The following is a 17,303-nucleotide window of genomic DNA, read 5'->3' on the forward strand; positions in this document are numbered from 1 at the left end:
TCAACTCTGACCCCAGAACCTGAAAGTGCCTGTAATTATAATTTGAAAGTAATAAACTTAGTTGCATTCCGAAACAATTTGCAGATAAAAGGCATTTTCCTTCATATTTTTATGAGAATTAGGTGGAATTAAAAGTTGATGAGTAAGATACTTGTGTTTCTGCTAATATTAACACATTATACTACAGTATTTCAGAAATTCATAGATGCAGTTCTGCTAGAGTAGAAAGAATCTTTTTCAGTTTAACTTTTATAATTCTTTTAAGTTAATGGTCATTTTACTGGAGAAAATAAGTGGCTAGCATTTACAACTTGGAATGGAAGTGAATTATAATTTCTTGAACATTAGTATTAATGTTTGCATTGAAGTCCACAGCCACAGGCAACCCTGATGGCTCAAAGTCACAGTTTGGAGTATTTTAAAAACAGGAAACAAAGGTACTCCCTTAGAAAGATCTCCTTTTTAAAGTTTGTGTGATTGCCGACTGCCTTGATATATTCATTCCAGTGCAATGTACATAGCAGTAAAACAGATATGTGGGCACACCACCATGGTGCCATTGTCATTATGGGTTTGAGAACTTGGGAGTACACGAGGACAGTTCTGCTTCTAAGTCTGTGTCTCAAAGTTAAAGCTTCCTTCATTTTCTTTACTTCATCTCCAGATAAATCCATTTTAAATGTGTTTCTTTGCAGTAAGCTAGCTACTGACAATGTTTCCTAACAAATTGAACTAGAACCCTTGTGAGCTAGTTTTGATTTTTTTTCTTCGTTTTTATACCAATACCTAACTGTGCTCAATCATCAAGCATCATACTTGCAGAACTAGTCAGCCTAATATATTGATCATTAGCAAGTAGAACTTTATTAAGGTAACGAGAGTATTCATGCTGTGAAATGGATGTGGGGTTCAATTTTTACAGGGCAGGATCATCACCCAATACATACAGATTTTATGCATGGACAGCAGGTATTTTTGACATTCAGTTTTACTAGAAAGAAGAGAATAAACAAATTAATTGCATTTTATTTTATCTTTCTTTTCTTTTTTTGTAAGATACTAGATTTCAGCTTGATACTTCCAGAGGGGAAAATAACATTGAAAGATGATTTGCTTTGCAATCATCATCATCATTAGAAATTCTTCATGGTTGACTTGTCAATCGTCATCAATAGCTGCTTCTCTGATCATTTCATGGACTTCCTCATCTATTAGTCTTCCTTTTAAATTTGTGAGAATGTGCCATAGTTCTGCTACATTGATAAAACATTCTCTCTCATCTTTGTCTAAGGCTCAGAATGCTTCTAGAGTTTCTTCATCTCTATCTGTACCTTTTATTTTCTAGCAATTTAGTCAAGAATTCTGGAAAGCCATTAGTGCCAATCTTATCAGCATCCATTTGGTTGATCATATACTAACATTCAGCTTCGTTTGGGTTCTAACCAAATGACCACATGACAGTCTTGATTTCCTTTGTGGTGATGGTGCCACCACCATCTTTATTAAATAGGGTAAAAGCTTCCTTGAATTCAACAGTGTGTTCTTTAGTCAGCTGATAAACCATGACACTATCAACAAAGGAAGAATAGAGCAGGCAATTGTAGCTGTGTCAGGTCAGGCACTGTGATTGCTGAGAGTCACTCCTGCTGTTGCAGCTACCTCACTGCTTGTTCTGTGCTTTGAGACTCAGTTACAACCAGACAGTAAGTAACAAGTAACCACACAGTGCACAGGAGACTCTAAGCACCACAGCCAGTTGACGCTTTATAAGGGGATCATTTTACTCACCATTAATGGAAATACATTCTATTTGGTACCGGAAATGTGAATAATCAGTGGACTTCCTGTATGATTGTTCTTTAGACCTCACTGCATTATTATGCATATCTACAATTCTTATTTTCCTACTGATCACTTCTGGACATCATGGCCTTGAACATATTACTGATCATTTTTCTCACTCAATAAAAAATGTCATGTATTTCATGTGGGTATTGGAAATTGTAACTTACATTTCAAGTTTTTTCCTTTCTCTAAAGAATTTCAGAGGTCTTTCCTGACACTGGGTATCTTTTAGAACTAAAAAAAAAAAAAAAAAAAATGGAATACCATTGAATATCCATAGTATGGTTCTTAGTTCATTTTTTGACACTGATAACCCAATACAAACAAGCTTGTTTTATTTATATTCCCTCCCTGAATCCATGTGATTAGATATGTTCAATATGATAACCTTTAGTATTTTCTGAGTGCATATTGTATCCAGACTGGCAAGCACATGTAAAGAGAAGACATACTTTTATATATGACTTTATACTTGGCAACCAATATAGATCTTACACAAAGAAGAGATACTGAGTAACTATTAGTTTAGAGATGGAATAAACTCAAGAACTAGAACTATGCACTAAACATAACTTTAATGATAAGCCACTAACTTATATTACCCTTAAAATGAAATTCAAGAATGCTGTCATTTATTGTAGTGACAAGATTGAGATAGGATTGAAAAGAATAGATGTTTTCTTCTGAGTAACATCTATTTTGATTTCTTAATGGTTAATATACTCCATACTTAAAATACATGGAGTGATTTGGTAGTATGTGTTAGTTAACAGTACCAGAGAATTCTAAATTTATTAGTTTCTATAAACAAATGGGCAGCATTCTTACCAGTGCCCATTAAATATGGCAAGAAAAGTTGTGTAGCAAAGAGACATTGCATATGCAATATTGAAATTTAGAGTTTTGTATACTTACAGTATAGATAGCATTTTTATGTCCTACTAATTGTTTTTTAAGGGTCATTCTCATTTAATGATAAGAACAGTGGGGCATGGGAATGCTGTCAAATTTACTTCATTTTTTTCTAAAACAAGAACATCTGTCAGGAAATGTGACAATTTCGTCACTATTTCCTCCACTCTAATTCTTATCTGATGCAGTAATAATAATTTCAATGAAAATGAAGATATGTTTTCTGGTCTACAAATCATGAAGAAATTCTTCCATAAACAGATTCTTTTGTAAATAAATATGAATAAGAAATAACATCTTTAAGGATAGTCATTTTTATTAGAAAACAAAACTGTAAAACAAATCCTCAAACTAAAAAAGAAAAAGAATCTATTGAACACATGTTTTTCTGAAACCCATTAGAAAATTTTCACAGGTTTCAAGGTATAAATATCCCATCAATGGGAGATTCTGTGCAGATTATGTAACAGTAACAGCAAAATTAAGTCACCATGAATGTAAATAATATAAAATCATCTTAACACTTCTTTTCAATTCTTGAAAAAGTGTGGTTTTTGCATATTAGTTTGACATAGCTGAGAGCCCTAGGCTACAAGGCATTTGCAATTAATGTCTGGATATTTTTAACAATTACACTCAAAATACCTACCCAAAATATTTCAGTTATGGTGTGGTCTGGGGGGAAGTACATGTTGGTGTTGCAACCATGAGGGATTTGGGCAGGTGCTCCTGGAAGTTGGGGTTAAAGCTTGACCTGTTTCCTTAGGTTCCTCTCACGATAAGTTAAGGGAAAGTGATGTATGGTGTCAAGTCATTTAATCCTTAAACTCATATAAAATCTTCATTTCTAGTAGAGAAAAATGGACAAAATTAATTTGTTCCTCATACAGAAATAGAAAACACTTTTACATCCACAACAGAGCCATCATCTTGTGTTCCTAAGGAAGGGTAAAACAAAAGACTTCCATGCTTGGACAAAAAACATGTCAAGCTAAGAGAGCTGTGTTTATTGCTTATGAGACAGAGGGTCTCATGTATCTCTATCGAACAGTCACAGGGAGAAGTTAGAACTTGACTCTGATGAAGGAACAGCACAGGCTGCTAACGAATCACTGCCTACTACTTAACAGTGAGGTACACAAAGCTTGTCCTAAAATTTAGTATGATCCAGGATAATGAAAACCCTTGGTAACATACCTGGCCCTGAGAAAAATCACTTGGAATTCTTCATACAATTTAGTATAGAAATACTGTGAATTTTCCATTACATCATGATGTAATGATGTCAGAGAAATGCAGCTACTTAGGGCATCATCCATGATCCTAAGCCAGACTCAAACAAGGAAAGAGGGAAATGATGGATACTACACAGCTCTTCCAGAGTCTCCAGAGAATAAACCAGGGAAAGCTAGGTAATATCTATGAGAAGTGGTAGGTGAACCCTGGATACCTGTACCTTTTAAAACATGTTTGTTTTTATTATTTTTAAATTATGATATGAGCACATTTGCTGTGTAGGGATGTAGGTAAATGAATATGGGTGCCTGGGGGATGCATATGTTGAATATCTTGAACCAGAAATCAGGGATGACTGTGAACTGCCTGACTGGAAGTCCTGGGAACTGAATGTCAGTCCTCTGGAAGAAGTGTACACACTCTGAACTATTGAACCATCCCTGAATCCCCCTATCTGTAGCTGTAATAGCAAGGTAAAATAAGACGTTTTATAAACCAGGAGAAGTCCTGCCAGGAGGAATAAACTTGCCTGTCCTTGCCTGAGGACCTCTCTCCCCTTCCAAAGAGAAAAAAGAACCAACAAACTATGGCAAGAGCCATGGCTAAAAGAGAGAGGTTTAGAAAATTGGCCCCATAATTTTGGAAATGGAGAGTTTAAAAAGGAAAAACATGGGGGGAAAGCCAGACAAAAGATGTACAGAGGCAACACTGGCAGAGAGATGTAAGGGAAACCCTCATTTCTCTGCACTGAGCAACAAAAGACGCTACTGCCTGGACACCATTTTCAAAAGGACCCTGGCCGATTCAGCATTTTGGCTGCCAGAGACTCTGCGAACCACGCTCTTGGGAAATTCACAGCGTGTATTTTGGGACTATATGCTGAAACCTTGCCAGTAGGACACTGTTACCCTGTGAGAAAAAAAAAATTTCGGAACAGAACTGTGCTTATTCTAGGAGGTAGAAATTTCACAAGACCTATAGTCTCCAAGAGTACTTAGGTTCTGCCTACAAGCAGCACAGTAGACAACTGCAGGGATCATATAGGTGTGGTACCAGCATTCATATCCAGATTCCTGAAGGATGCCCAAATGAGGGATGACCAGCATCTAAAACTCTACCCACTAATTAAAAAATAGCATCTGGAACCCTATGTTGTGATGAGTAGCTCAGAGGCATCAGTCCCAAAGGACCTCTAAAAAATGGATATCCACGTGTGGAAGAAAGAAACTAGACCATTCTTTCTTTCTTTTCTTTTTTTTTTTTTCCTTTAAGTGACCTTTTTTTAAAAAAAAATTATTATATTTGTGTTTTAATTTTACACATCAGCCATGGGTTCCCCTGTCCTCCCAACTTTCCCCCATCCCCTCCCCTCCATTCCCATCTCCTTCAGGGCCAAGACTCCCCTGGGGATTCATCTAAACCTGGTGGATTCAGTACAGGCAGGTCCAGTCCCCTCCTTCCAGGCTGAGCATGTGTCCCTGTGTAAGCCCAAGGTTCCAAACAGCCAGTTCATGCACTAAGGTCAGGTCCGGGTACCACAGCCTGGATGCCTCACAAACAGTTCAAGCTATTCAGTTGTCTCACTTATCCAGAGGGCCTGATCCAGCTGGGGGCTCCACAGGTTTTGGTTCATAATTCATGTCCTTCCATTCGTTTGGCCATTTGTGCCTGTGGTTTTCCAATCTTGGTCTCAAAAATTCATGCTCTTACAGTCCCTCCTCTTTCTTGACAATTGGATTCCTGGAGCTCCACCTGGGCCCTGGCTGAGGATTTATGCATCCACTTCCATCAATTATTGGATGAGAGTTCCAGCACGACAGTTAGGAAGTTTGGCCATCTGATCACCAGACTAGGTCAGATCAGGCTTTCTCTGGACCATTGCTAGCAGTCTACAGAGGATGTATCATTGTGGATTTCTGGGGACCTCTCCAGCACTCTGCCTGTTCCTGTTCTCATGTGGTCATCATTTATCATGGTCTGTTGTTCCTTGTTCTCCCTTTCTGTTCTTGATCCAGCTGGGAACTCCTGCTCCCCTAAGCTTTCCTTCCCTCAAACCTTGCCCTTCATTACTCCCACTGTCATCCAGGTTGTTCATGTAGATCTCATCCATTTCTCTGTCATTGGGTGATCCCTGTGTCTTTCCTAGGGTCCCGTTTACTAGGTAGCCTCCCTGGAGTTGTGTAGCAGTTTAGTCATCTTTGTTTTAAATCTAGCATCCTCCTATGAGTGAGTACATACCATGTTCGTCCCTCTGAGTCTGGGTTACCTCACTCAGGATTATGTTTTCTAGATCCATCCATTTGCCTGCAAACCTCATGATGTCATTGTTTTTCTCTGATGAGTATTACTCCATTGTGTATATGTACCATATTTTCTTTATCCATTTTTCAGAGGAAGTTCAAATGGCTAAAAGACATTTAAGGAATTGCTCAACATCCCTAATTATCTGGGTAATGCAAATCAAAATGACTCTGAGATACCACCTTACACCTGTCAGAATGGCTAAGATCAAAAACACAGAAGACAGCTTATGCTAGAGAGGATGTGGAGCAAGGGGAACTTTCCTCCACTGCTGGTGGGAATGCAAGCTTGTACAGCCACTTTGGAAATCAATATGGCGCTTCCTTAGAAAATTGGGAATCCATCTTACCCCAAGACCCAGCTGTAGCACTCTTGGGCATATACCCAAAGAATGCGCAATCATACTACAAGGGAATTTGATCAGGTATGTTCATATCAGCATTGTTTGTAATAGTCAGAACCTAGAAACAACCTAGACCATTATTTCTTATCATGCACTAAAGTCAACTGTAAATGGTTCAAATACCTTAGCAGATTAATTGAAATGCTGAGTAACTAAAGTCAACAAAGAAATCAAATAAAACCAATCAATGAATATGTTAATGAAATGAATAGACAATTCTTAAAAGATGGTTTACAAATGAATAATAAACATGTAAAAAAAATCAACCTCACTAACTTTCAGAGGATGTAAATCAGAACTACATAAAGATCCCATGTTACTACACTCAAAATGATAGTCATCAACTTACAACAAAAGCTGGGGAAATCTTATATACTATTGGTGAGACTAAAAACCAGTCCAGCCACCATTAAAGTTAGTAGGTTGCTTTATGAAAAAAAAAAAAAAAATAGGCCTACCATATGGCACAATTATAACACTCCTGTGCATTTATCCCAAGGATTCCAATTCAACTTATCACAGAAATACTGGCCCATCAATGTTTACTACAGTGCTATTGACATCAGCTAAGTTATGGAATCATTATGGGTCCAAAAAACAGAGGAAGATTTAAGAAAATGTGATGTATGTGTCCATGTGCATGTATATTATGTTATGAATGAATTTTTCAGGTACAAATACAAACAAAATTACATCATTTTCAAGTAAATAAATGTTCAATTGAAAATAAACATCTTAAATGAAATAAGCCAGTCGATTGTTTTCCTTCACTTCCCTTCTAATTTCATTGTATTTATTATTTATATTTTGCATGTTTTTATAATTTTGTATAACTTTATATTTTATATTGATCATGTTTCCTATACAATACCCTATGTTTTAGTTTAATTTGTTTATTTGTGTACCTCTATTGTTAAATCCCTTTTATATACTTTACCCTATGTTTTAGTTTTAGTTTGTTTATATGTGTACCTCTATTGTTAAATCCCTTTTATATACTTTACAATCTTAATTTTACCTTCAGATCATATATGCATAAATCATTTTATGTGTTCTGTATTAAATTTAGGAAGTACAAATGATAGAAAATGTGGTGGGTATTGTGTTCCCTGAAATATTGTGTGTTCCCCTAAATAAACAAATCTGGGGTCAGAGAACAGACAGCCACTAGAACAAAGCCAAAAATGGCTAGAAATTGAGAAAAGTAAGGCATAACAGAAGTTGGGTGGTGGTGGAACACACCTTTAATCCCAGCACTTGGGAGGCAGAGCTAGCCAGGCTTTCTGAGTTCAAGGCCACTTTAGAAACAGCTAAGCATGGTGACTCATGCCTTTAATCCCAGAAACCCAACCTTTAAAACCCAGGGAGTGGGGGCAGAAAGAGAAAGGTATATATGGTGTGAGGTCCAGGAACTAAGATAGTTAAGCATCTGGTTAAGCATTTTGGCTGGAGAAGCATTCAGGCTTTGGAGCAACACAGTTCAGCTGAGATTCATGTGGAGGACTCAGAAGCTGCAATCTGAGGAAACAAGACCAGCTGAGGAACTGGTGAGGTGAGGTAGCTGTGACTTGTTCTGCTTCTCTGATCTTCCAGCATTCACCCCAATAACTGGCCTCAGGTTTGTTCTTATTAATAAGAACTCTTTAAGATTCATACTATAAGAAAACATAATCTTATTATCTGAGAAGTGGTTCATGGGATAAGAGAGAAACAGAATCGCTGCTGTACAAGTTGCCATTTCTCTCAGACTTAAACCTTGCTAGCTGTAGGGGAGAGAGGAGAGCAGCCAAACATGGCTTTAGTTCTTTGCTCTGCCATACAGAGATTCTGAGTTGTGTGTTATGTTTATGATTTTCATAAATAAATTTTTTTCACTGTGGAAAAAAATAGAGAGGACGCTGGGGGCACTCAATTAACTGAAATATAAGCATATATGAAAATGTTACAAGGAAACAACTTACTCTACATAGTTAGCATATATTAATACGTTTTTAAACAAGAAAAGACAAGCCACACAAAGACTCACTCTATAACCAAAGGGAGTGTTAATTATCTATAGAGTCACCCTTCAGAGATAAGGTGTGTAGCATCTTATAAAAACTGAAGCTTGCTTGCTATTTGATGCAGTATCATATTTGATCAAGGAACTCATTCATAGCCAAGGAGGTCCACCAGGAACCATGGAAGATGATGCTTGCTGGTTGGCAGATCAGCTTAGATCCCAATAACTTTCTTATATGGTGCAGGACCACCTGTCTAGAGACAGCATCACTCAAAACAACCTGTGCCCTTCTACGTTGTTAAAAAGCAAGTCAATCACCTGACAGAAAAGCGAACAGGTTGGGCAATATGATCTAAACAATGCCTCAATTGAGATTTTCCTCTCAGATGTCCCAGACCTGTGTTCTGTTGGCAGTTAAAGGTAACTAGGGGACAGGTAGAACTGTGATCCTCTTCTTCACAAAGTGCCCGTTACTCAATTAAAACTGTGCCATACAAAATTATTCTTAAGAAAGCCATAATATCTCAAGTACGATGATTTTTAAAACTAGATTTGGATGCAAATACTCAATAGATTACAGGAACTACATCAAAGTAATTATGATTAACATGTTAAAGATTTAGTGGAAAAAGTATACAGCATTTATGAAAAGGAGATTCAGTAAAAACTATCTCAAAACATAAATATTTGTGTGGTTTGAAATATTCCACATAGGTTCATGTATTTGAGAACTGGCCCTCAGTGGGGTTGGACTCAAGAACAGTTTGGGCACAGTTAATAAAACAACAATGAACTTAGGGATATGCCAACCCAAAGCACACAAGATGAAACATATAAATTGAGTTTTAAATATCAAAGAGCTGTGGAATAATAAATAATGCATATCATCTGTTGTCTTAGTTTGCTTTCTATTGTTGTGATAAACATGTGAGAAAAAGGTATATTTTTACTATATATTTTGTATTCCATCTTTAGGGAAAGCTAAGCACAAATCCTTATTTCATGGCTGTTTGATGCAACCCGGTAGGAGGAAAGGGTCCCAAGAGCAGGAGAAAAAAGTCAGAGATAGCCCCTCCCCATTTCCACTATTAGGATTTCCACAGGAAACTCAATCTAAACAACAATACATATGCAGAGGGCCTAGCATACACCCATTCAGGCTCTGTGATTGATGCTTCAGTCTCTGTGAGACCCTATGAGCCCTTCTTAGATGATTTTGTGGGCTTTGTTCTTCTGGAAAGCTAGGAGAACCCAGGGAAGGGACTTGGAGGTAAAACTGTGAGTACCAAAGTTAACCTAGAAGCCCCACTTGCTCAAAGACAGATAACTTCCTGGAATGCTAGGGGCAGTTGTTCATCTAAGAGAAGAAGCCACATGTTTTCACTTCAATAAACAAGGTTGGTTGTTTCAACTACACAGAATGTGCTTTATCACATGTGGATGGAAAGTACTCAGGGAAAAGGTACATAGGAGGTACATGGACAGGAAGTATGTATGCTTGACTCCATTTAGACAAAGACAGGAAATATGGTAGCCTTTTGGATTTTGCCTTTATGAGCAACTAACAGACATAAATCAGAGCCATTCTCTCTCTTCCTGGCCAGTATTTACTAAAGCTTGGCTTAATTGGACAATCATGGATTTGGTCTTTCTCCTCAAAATTTTCAAGGTTTAACAAAACTTGAATCAGAGATCATGAAGGAATACGTCCTTGTTGCTCAGCTTGCTTTATTTATGTTACTCAGCCCACTTGCCAAGAGATGGCACTATCCTTAGTGGGCTGGGCCTTCCCATGAAGCCATTAGTCAAAAAAAAATTCCCACACACAATTGCCTACTGGCCAATTTAATGAATGTATTTTCTCAAGTGAAGTTTCCTCTAACTAGATGAACAGACTAGAGTCAAATTGACAAATATATGAGCAGAATGTGTGTAATTTGAGTTCAATAAAGATAAGAAAAATAAAACAAGGTATAATAATAAATATTTGATTAAATCATTGTCATGAATTAACCAAAATTAATGAAAAAAATCCCAGATATAAGAAAGCAGAGGACTCCAAGTTGGAAAATAATGCATGACAAATAAAAAACAACACCCTGATATACACAAAAGAACACAGACATGTCTTATTTCATCTTCCCTTATTTTCTTTAACAGATACCACAGTTTTAACATTTGAACAGATGCAATGGCCCTGAGTCAGGGAATTCTGTTAATACCTTTCTTTGAATAGCATGTGCTCATTTCATCTATTTTTGCCACATTTGGTGATTATCATAACTTTAAAGCTTTTCATCTTACATACACTGTGGTAATCTGTGATTAGTAATCTTTGACATTAGTGTTATAATTGAGGACAAAAGAAGCCCTTGTCCACATAAAATGGAGAAAATGTAAATATTGCATATGTCCTAACTATATCATATAACAGAATCTTTTCACTCTCTTTGGTTCTACTTTGTTTTCTGAGATATTGCAATATCAAAATTGGGCCATTTAATATCCAAATGTTAAGTGACAGTACCAGTTTGTGTTTCTCAGTTCAATTGAAAAACAGAAATTATTCAGTTTGTTGATAAAATATTAAAAGCAATAATAGACTAATAGTCAAACTTCTTGTCCATTTATTTTCCATATATCCTGTCACCTCCCCCTACTTTTAATCTCTCCTTTATTCTCTCTCTCTCCCTCCCTCCTCCTCCTCCTCCTCCTCCTTCTTCTCTCTCTCTCTCTCTCTCTCTCTCTCTCTCTCTCTCTCTCTCTCTGTCTCTCTCTGTCTCTGTCTCTCTCTGTCTCTGTCTTTCTCTGTCTCTCTGTCTCTCTCTCTCTCTTTCTCTCTCTCTCTCTAACCCAACTTCAGCTTGTGCTATCTATAAACTTGTGGTTGTGAGGCCATACACTAGAGCATGGCTGAACTAAGGAGATCCACACCCTTAAAGTAATCTGACTCTCCCTCAGCCCAAAGCCATCAACTGTCCATAGCATCTTAGTTAGGTGGAATTTAATGAATTCTGGCCAACTCTGTTCTAGAATGTTGACTAGCTTTATCTTGTACAGTCAATCACAGACATTGTCACTTTTAATAGATGAATAATATACCACTGTGCATATATACCATAATTTCACTGTCCAGCCTTGTGTTGATTGACATCTAGTACGATATTTCCTTGCTAATGTGACTATTATAGCATTGAACACAGATGTGGTGGCATCTCTAGGATAACATATGCAATCCATTAGATATATGTCTAGGGATGGCATAGATGGGACATAGAGTTCTATTTTTATTTTTAAATTTCATACTGATTTTCATAGTGACTGCAATAGTTTAAAAATCCCCTCGGCAGAAGACAGGGATTTCTCTTTCCCTACAGGCTTGCTAGGATTTCTTATCTTCTGTTTTACTGATCTCAACCATTCTGACTAGGATGAAATGACATCTCCAAATAGCTTTAATTTGCATTTCCTTTATGGGTAAAATATTGAATATTTTAAAACTGATATATTAGATATTTGTCTCTCTTTAAAAATCATTGGTTCATTTTCTTAGTCCATATTTTGATTGGCAGTTTTATGTGTTTTGGTGTTTAATTTTTGCAGTTTCTTATATATGCCAGACTTCAACCCCTTGTCTGAGATATAAATGGCAAAGATTTTGTCCCATCCTGTAGGCTATCTGCTCTTCAGTCATTTTCATTCTGTTAGAAAGATATATATTTAGCCATGTGGTGGTGGTGCATGCATTTAATCCCAACATTTCAGAGGCAGAGACAGGCAGATATCTGAGCTCAAGGCCAGCATGGTCTACAGAGAGAACTGTAGCAAATTCAGAGCTACACAGAGAAACCTTGTCTTAAAAAACCACAAAAAAGAAAGATACATTTTGTAATACTTTGCAATGTGAATCCAGTGTTAACATTTTTTATGCTTTGCATGCCTCAATCATTTTCTTCTTTTAATAAATTTGTTTTTAAATTCTTTTTTGAAGTTTTTACCTAAAAAGCTTCAAAGATGTTCCATTCTGTTCTCACTTTCTAGCATGAAAGTATTCGTTGCTTAGTTGAAAGGTCTTTTTCACAACCTGCTTATAAAATATTTATTTCACTTCTAATTGTAAGAAATTTAAATAATGATATGTCCTTGGTATACTTTTCAGTGATGATATTTGTAATTTAAGAAATAAAGCTTGTCTGAAGATCAGAGGACAGAGCTCAGCCACAGAGTTAAACATAGAGGTTAGGCAGTGGTGGCACACACCTTTAATCTTAGCACTTGGGAGTCACACACCTTTAATCCCAGCATGATGGAAGTGATGTGGCTGGGCAGAGAAAGGAACATAAGGCAGGAGGAGCAGGAATTAGGCTCTTTTGTGTGAGGACTCAGAAGCATTCAGTCTAAGGATTCAGGGAGACAGAAACTTCTTTTTTTGGTTGAGGAGTTGGCAAAGTGAGAGTGGCTGCGGCTTGTTTCCTCTGATCTTTTATTATTTACCCCAATATCTGGCTCTGAGTTTTTATTATGAAACCATTTAGGATTTGTGCAACTTTTCTCTTTTCTCTCTCTCTTTTTTTTTTTTTTTTTTTTTTTTTTGTTTGTTTGTTTGAAGAACATTATAGGAAGGTTTTGCCAGCTGGTCGAGGTTGCAGTATCTCATGACCTGGCAGCTTTTCTCAAAAGTTGGCAACATGGAAACTCTCTCCCTCCCCAGCAGAAATTCCTTCCTCTACCTGCCCCTATCTGAAGAATGTCCTTGGGCCTTGAGGACTGATCTTATCTGAAAACTGTCTCTAAACTAGATGCCTGATTTATCTTTACCTTGAACCTTGGCACAGATTCCTGCTAGAAGACTTCTTTGTTGCACATACTAGGAGCCTTATGATAGGAGAGTGCCTCTTAATGCAAATCAGGTGATGTCCCAGGCACTGTCTCCAACCTTTATATTCTCTTTTCTTCCTGGAATAAAGTGGAGTTGTAACACTTAACCATCTCCCTGGAGAACTGCCTCTGTCAAATCACGGGACCTTGGACCCTGCTCACTCCTTCTGGCTCCCTTTCCCCTTGTGGACTGCAGGCTAAGATCCCAAAGGAAAAGGACCCCAGAACATTGAAGTTTTTCTACTGTATGCGTTTCATCTACTTTACAAGAACTTAAGTCATTGTTTAATTATCTATCTGTTCCCTACCTTTCTCAATTATGCAGACTATAATTGTTTGTCAATTATATCACTGCAAACTTTATCTTAGCTGATATTCTTGTCATATCATTTCCCCTTGTCCTGTGAATTTATTCCAGTAAAATTATATCTTGCAGGTGCAAGTTTGTTAATTCTTCTGTAATATTTATTCTATGATTATTCTCTAATACTGTATTTTAAAATATTATATTATTATTATTATTATTATTATTATTATTATTATATGTGTATGTGGGTTAGTCTTCATGGTATATATGTGTACCACTTATATATCTAGTGCCCACAGAGGCTAAGAGACAAAATTGGATTCCCTGAAAGCAGATTTGCAAATGGTTGTGTGCCATCATTGGAATACTGGGAATCAAATACAGAAGGTCTTCCTGAAGAGCATCCAGTGCTATTAACTGCTGGTCATATCTCTAGACCCTGCAAGCAGTATACATTTTATCACATTTTTATTAGTTCCAAACATATCTGATTTTTTTTCTGACTTTCATATATCTATATAACTTTTGTAAAAATAACTAGAGTTGCAATATCCCTAATAATTTTTTCTATTAATTCCATCAACTCTGATTCCTGTGTGTATCTTTCATTTTATCCATTACTTTTATGCTTAATAACACCAAGTGTTGTGAATTTTACTTTTTATTTTTATTTTATATCCCTTTACATATCTTGAGTTTTAGTTCTGATGAAAGTGGGTTTCCGGGCAGTTTGAGGCCTTTCTGAACCACACTGAAAAACTTTTAGGAGAGACGGATGTTGTTCCCATTAGGACTAATATTCTCTTCCAGTAATCACTAAAAATCAGTTTATTTTTCTCCATTTTTTTCAGAAAATGCAAAGTTTCTTATTTTCTTCTTGCACAAAACACTGTTCATGGAGTCATTTAGGAGTGCTACTGTCAGTGCTGAGTATCTCCTTCTCCAGGTTCGGGGAGCTTCCTCCTACTCATGTGTCGTCAACACTTGGTATGTATGTACCACATCTTCAGTACTTCTCTCACATTTCCTCACAGCTGTGGTCTGCATTCTGGTCTGCATTTCAAACTGAGTCTATCCTGCCTCCCCAGACACATGTCCATCTCCTCGGTGAATTATTTAGGTTCTGAGTCCTCTGATGGGCTGTGGTACAAACTATCCTGCTACAGCCTTCATTTTATTTTATTTTATTTTATTTTATTATTATTATTTTTTTTGACATAACACAATGTGAGCACAGGTCTTCACTAACTAATAATGTCTTTGAAAACAATTGATTCATGATTGTTTTTTCTGTTTTTTGGCTTCTAATGGTGGAAAGAAGACTGATATTACACTATCAATTTGGAAAGCATAAGAAAATACTAATTACTTTTACTTATAAACACTTTCCCATTGCATTTGATACAATGTGATATATTTTATTTTGAATCAATGTATTAAAAATATAAGGATGTGATATCCATTTAACTTTCAAGTATATTGAAATGATGAGTTTTAAAAAAGTTTTATTGGATTGAAGGTATCTTATTATTCTGATATGGTAAAGGCTTTAGTCATGGCCATCATTTATGATTTTTATCTGTCATGTTGTTATATATAATCAATGCACAGTAATTATACATATCAATAAGTTTTGCTGTGACATTTCCATGAAAAATACAAAGTTATTAAAGAGAGATGCGCGTGCTTGTTTGTTAGATCTTTGCTGTATTTTCCTATAATTTTTTTCACAATTGGCATGTTATTTTTAAATGCCATTAAAATAATGTCAGCATTAGTTTAGAGGAGAACCTTGATGCTAATGTCTAGATTACAGCAGTTGGTAGGAATAATAAAACAAGAATCATCAAAACAACATCATGTTGTCATTGCTTAATAACTGATGGGGACCATGACAGCATCTCAGACATGAAATAGCATGAATATTCATTCAGATCTCACCGTGACATCAGAAAGAAGCTCCAAGGGCATGCCCTTTCCAGTCTTTTGACTTCAGAGTAGATAGTCATGTCAAAACATTACCATATTTTGATCAGAAGCTTGTCTGCTTCTCTATGTATTTGAAATGTCTATCAAGCTTTGGAATGGGATGTGTAGTCTTCAGATTTGAGCTTCAGATGCTGATAGAATACCAGGAAATAAGCTGGAAAATCAATAAAAAGTAAGTTCTGAAGTTATAAAGCTGAACTATTTTAAGGTCAACTATGCTTTCATCAGCAGAACTTTTTTTTTTTTACTAGAGTATTGTAATAGTTTGATTGTGTAATTGGCCCACATAAACTCACAGAGATTGGCACTATCAGGAGGCACAGCCTTGTTAGAGTAGGTGTGGCCTTGTTGGAGGAAGTGTGTCACTGTAGGGTGTGGGCTTTTAAGTCTCCTTTGCTCAAAGTTCACTCAGTGTGACACTCAGACCAATTCTTGTTGCCTGTGGGTCAAGATGTAGGGTTCTTATCTCTTTCTCCATCACCATGTATCTGCCTGCATACCACCATGGCATATAATGATGGTGACAGACTAAACTTATGAACGTGTAAGCCATTCCAATTAAATATTTTTCCTTTATAAGGATTGTCACAATCATGGTGCCTCTTCACAGCAATAGAAACCCTAATGAAGGCAATTATTAAAATCATTCTAAGAGTTCTCTTTAGATGAGTAACAACTAACCTTCATGAAGAGACACAAAAGTTTGTCCCTTGCTTATAAATGTCTTACTCCAATTCAAAAAGTTCACTTTTCAAACTTTGGCATATGTTCTTAAAAGATGAATATTTTTCATCAGCTATCAAACCCGAAAATATCTAACTAAATCATATTTTATGCCACTCATATTTCTTGTGACCACAAAGATGCATGCCTCTCTTAATTAGGGAGAATAATGGTCCACACCCCATCTCAAGAATCTGTATATTGTAATCCCTTTAGACTGTGCTATATCACTCCTAAGGTCAAATTGACTTAGCTGATGTAATTAAGAGCACTTGAAATGGGAAACAGATTATTCTGGAATAACAGTGTGAGCCCAAGGTTATCACAAAGTCTTTTACAGAACAAGTATAGTTAGGAGGGTCAGAGTTAGAAAAGGGGCATGACTATGACAGCAGTGGTGTAGACAATGCAGTTGCTAAAAGAGGCAGTTAGAGCAAAATTATAAGTTTTTCCTTGAAGTTGAAATGTAAAAAAAAAAAAAAAAATGCACAAAACCTCAAGGCAGCTCAGATAATTTCTAAATTTAAAAATAATTGTATAGTTTTAATTTCTAAAGCTAAAAGATGAGAAAATTTGTTTTAAACCCATGATTGTGAAAAAAACGTATAAAAGTAAAGGCAAGCAAACAATTCTTTACTGAGGTATTGTATTTTATCCCAATTGCAGCTGTTTTTCTTGTTTTACCATTAGTAGCTGCCCTTAGTTCA

At 36.4% G+C, this 17,303-nt stretch overlaps 1 pseudogene; it reads right to left on the bottom strand.

Moving 5' to 3' along the window:
• Positions 1–1,059: 1,059 nt before the first annotated feature.
• Positions 1,060–1,564, bottom strand: LOC118593841 (annotated as a pseudogene).
• Between the last annotated feature and the right edge of the window lie 15,739 nt (positions 1,565–17,303).

This window comes from Onychomys torridus, chromosome 12, assembly GCF_903995425.1.
Source record: "Onychomys torridus chromosome 12, mOncTor1.1, whole genome shotgun sequence".
Classification (NCBI taxonomy): Eukaryota; Metazoa; Chordata; class Mammalia; order Rodentia; family Cricetidae; genus Onychomys; species Onychomys torridus.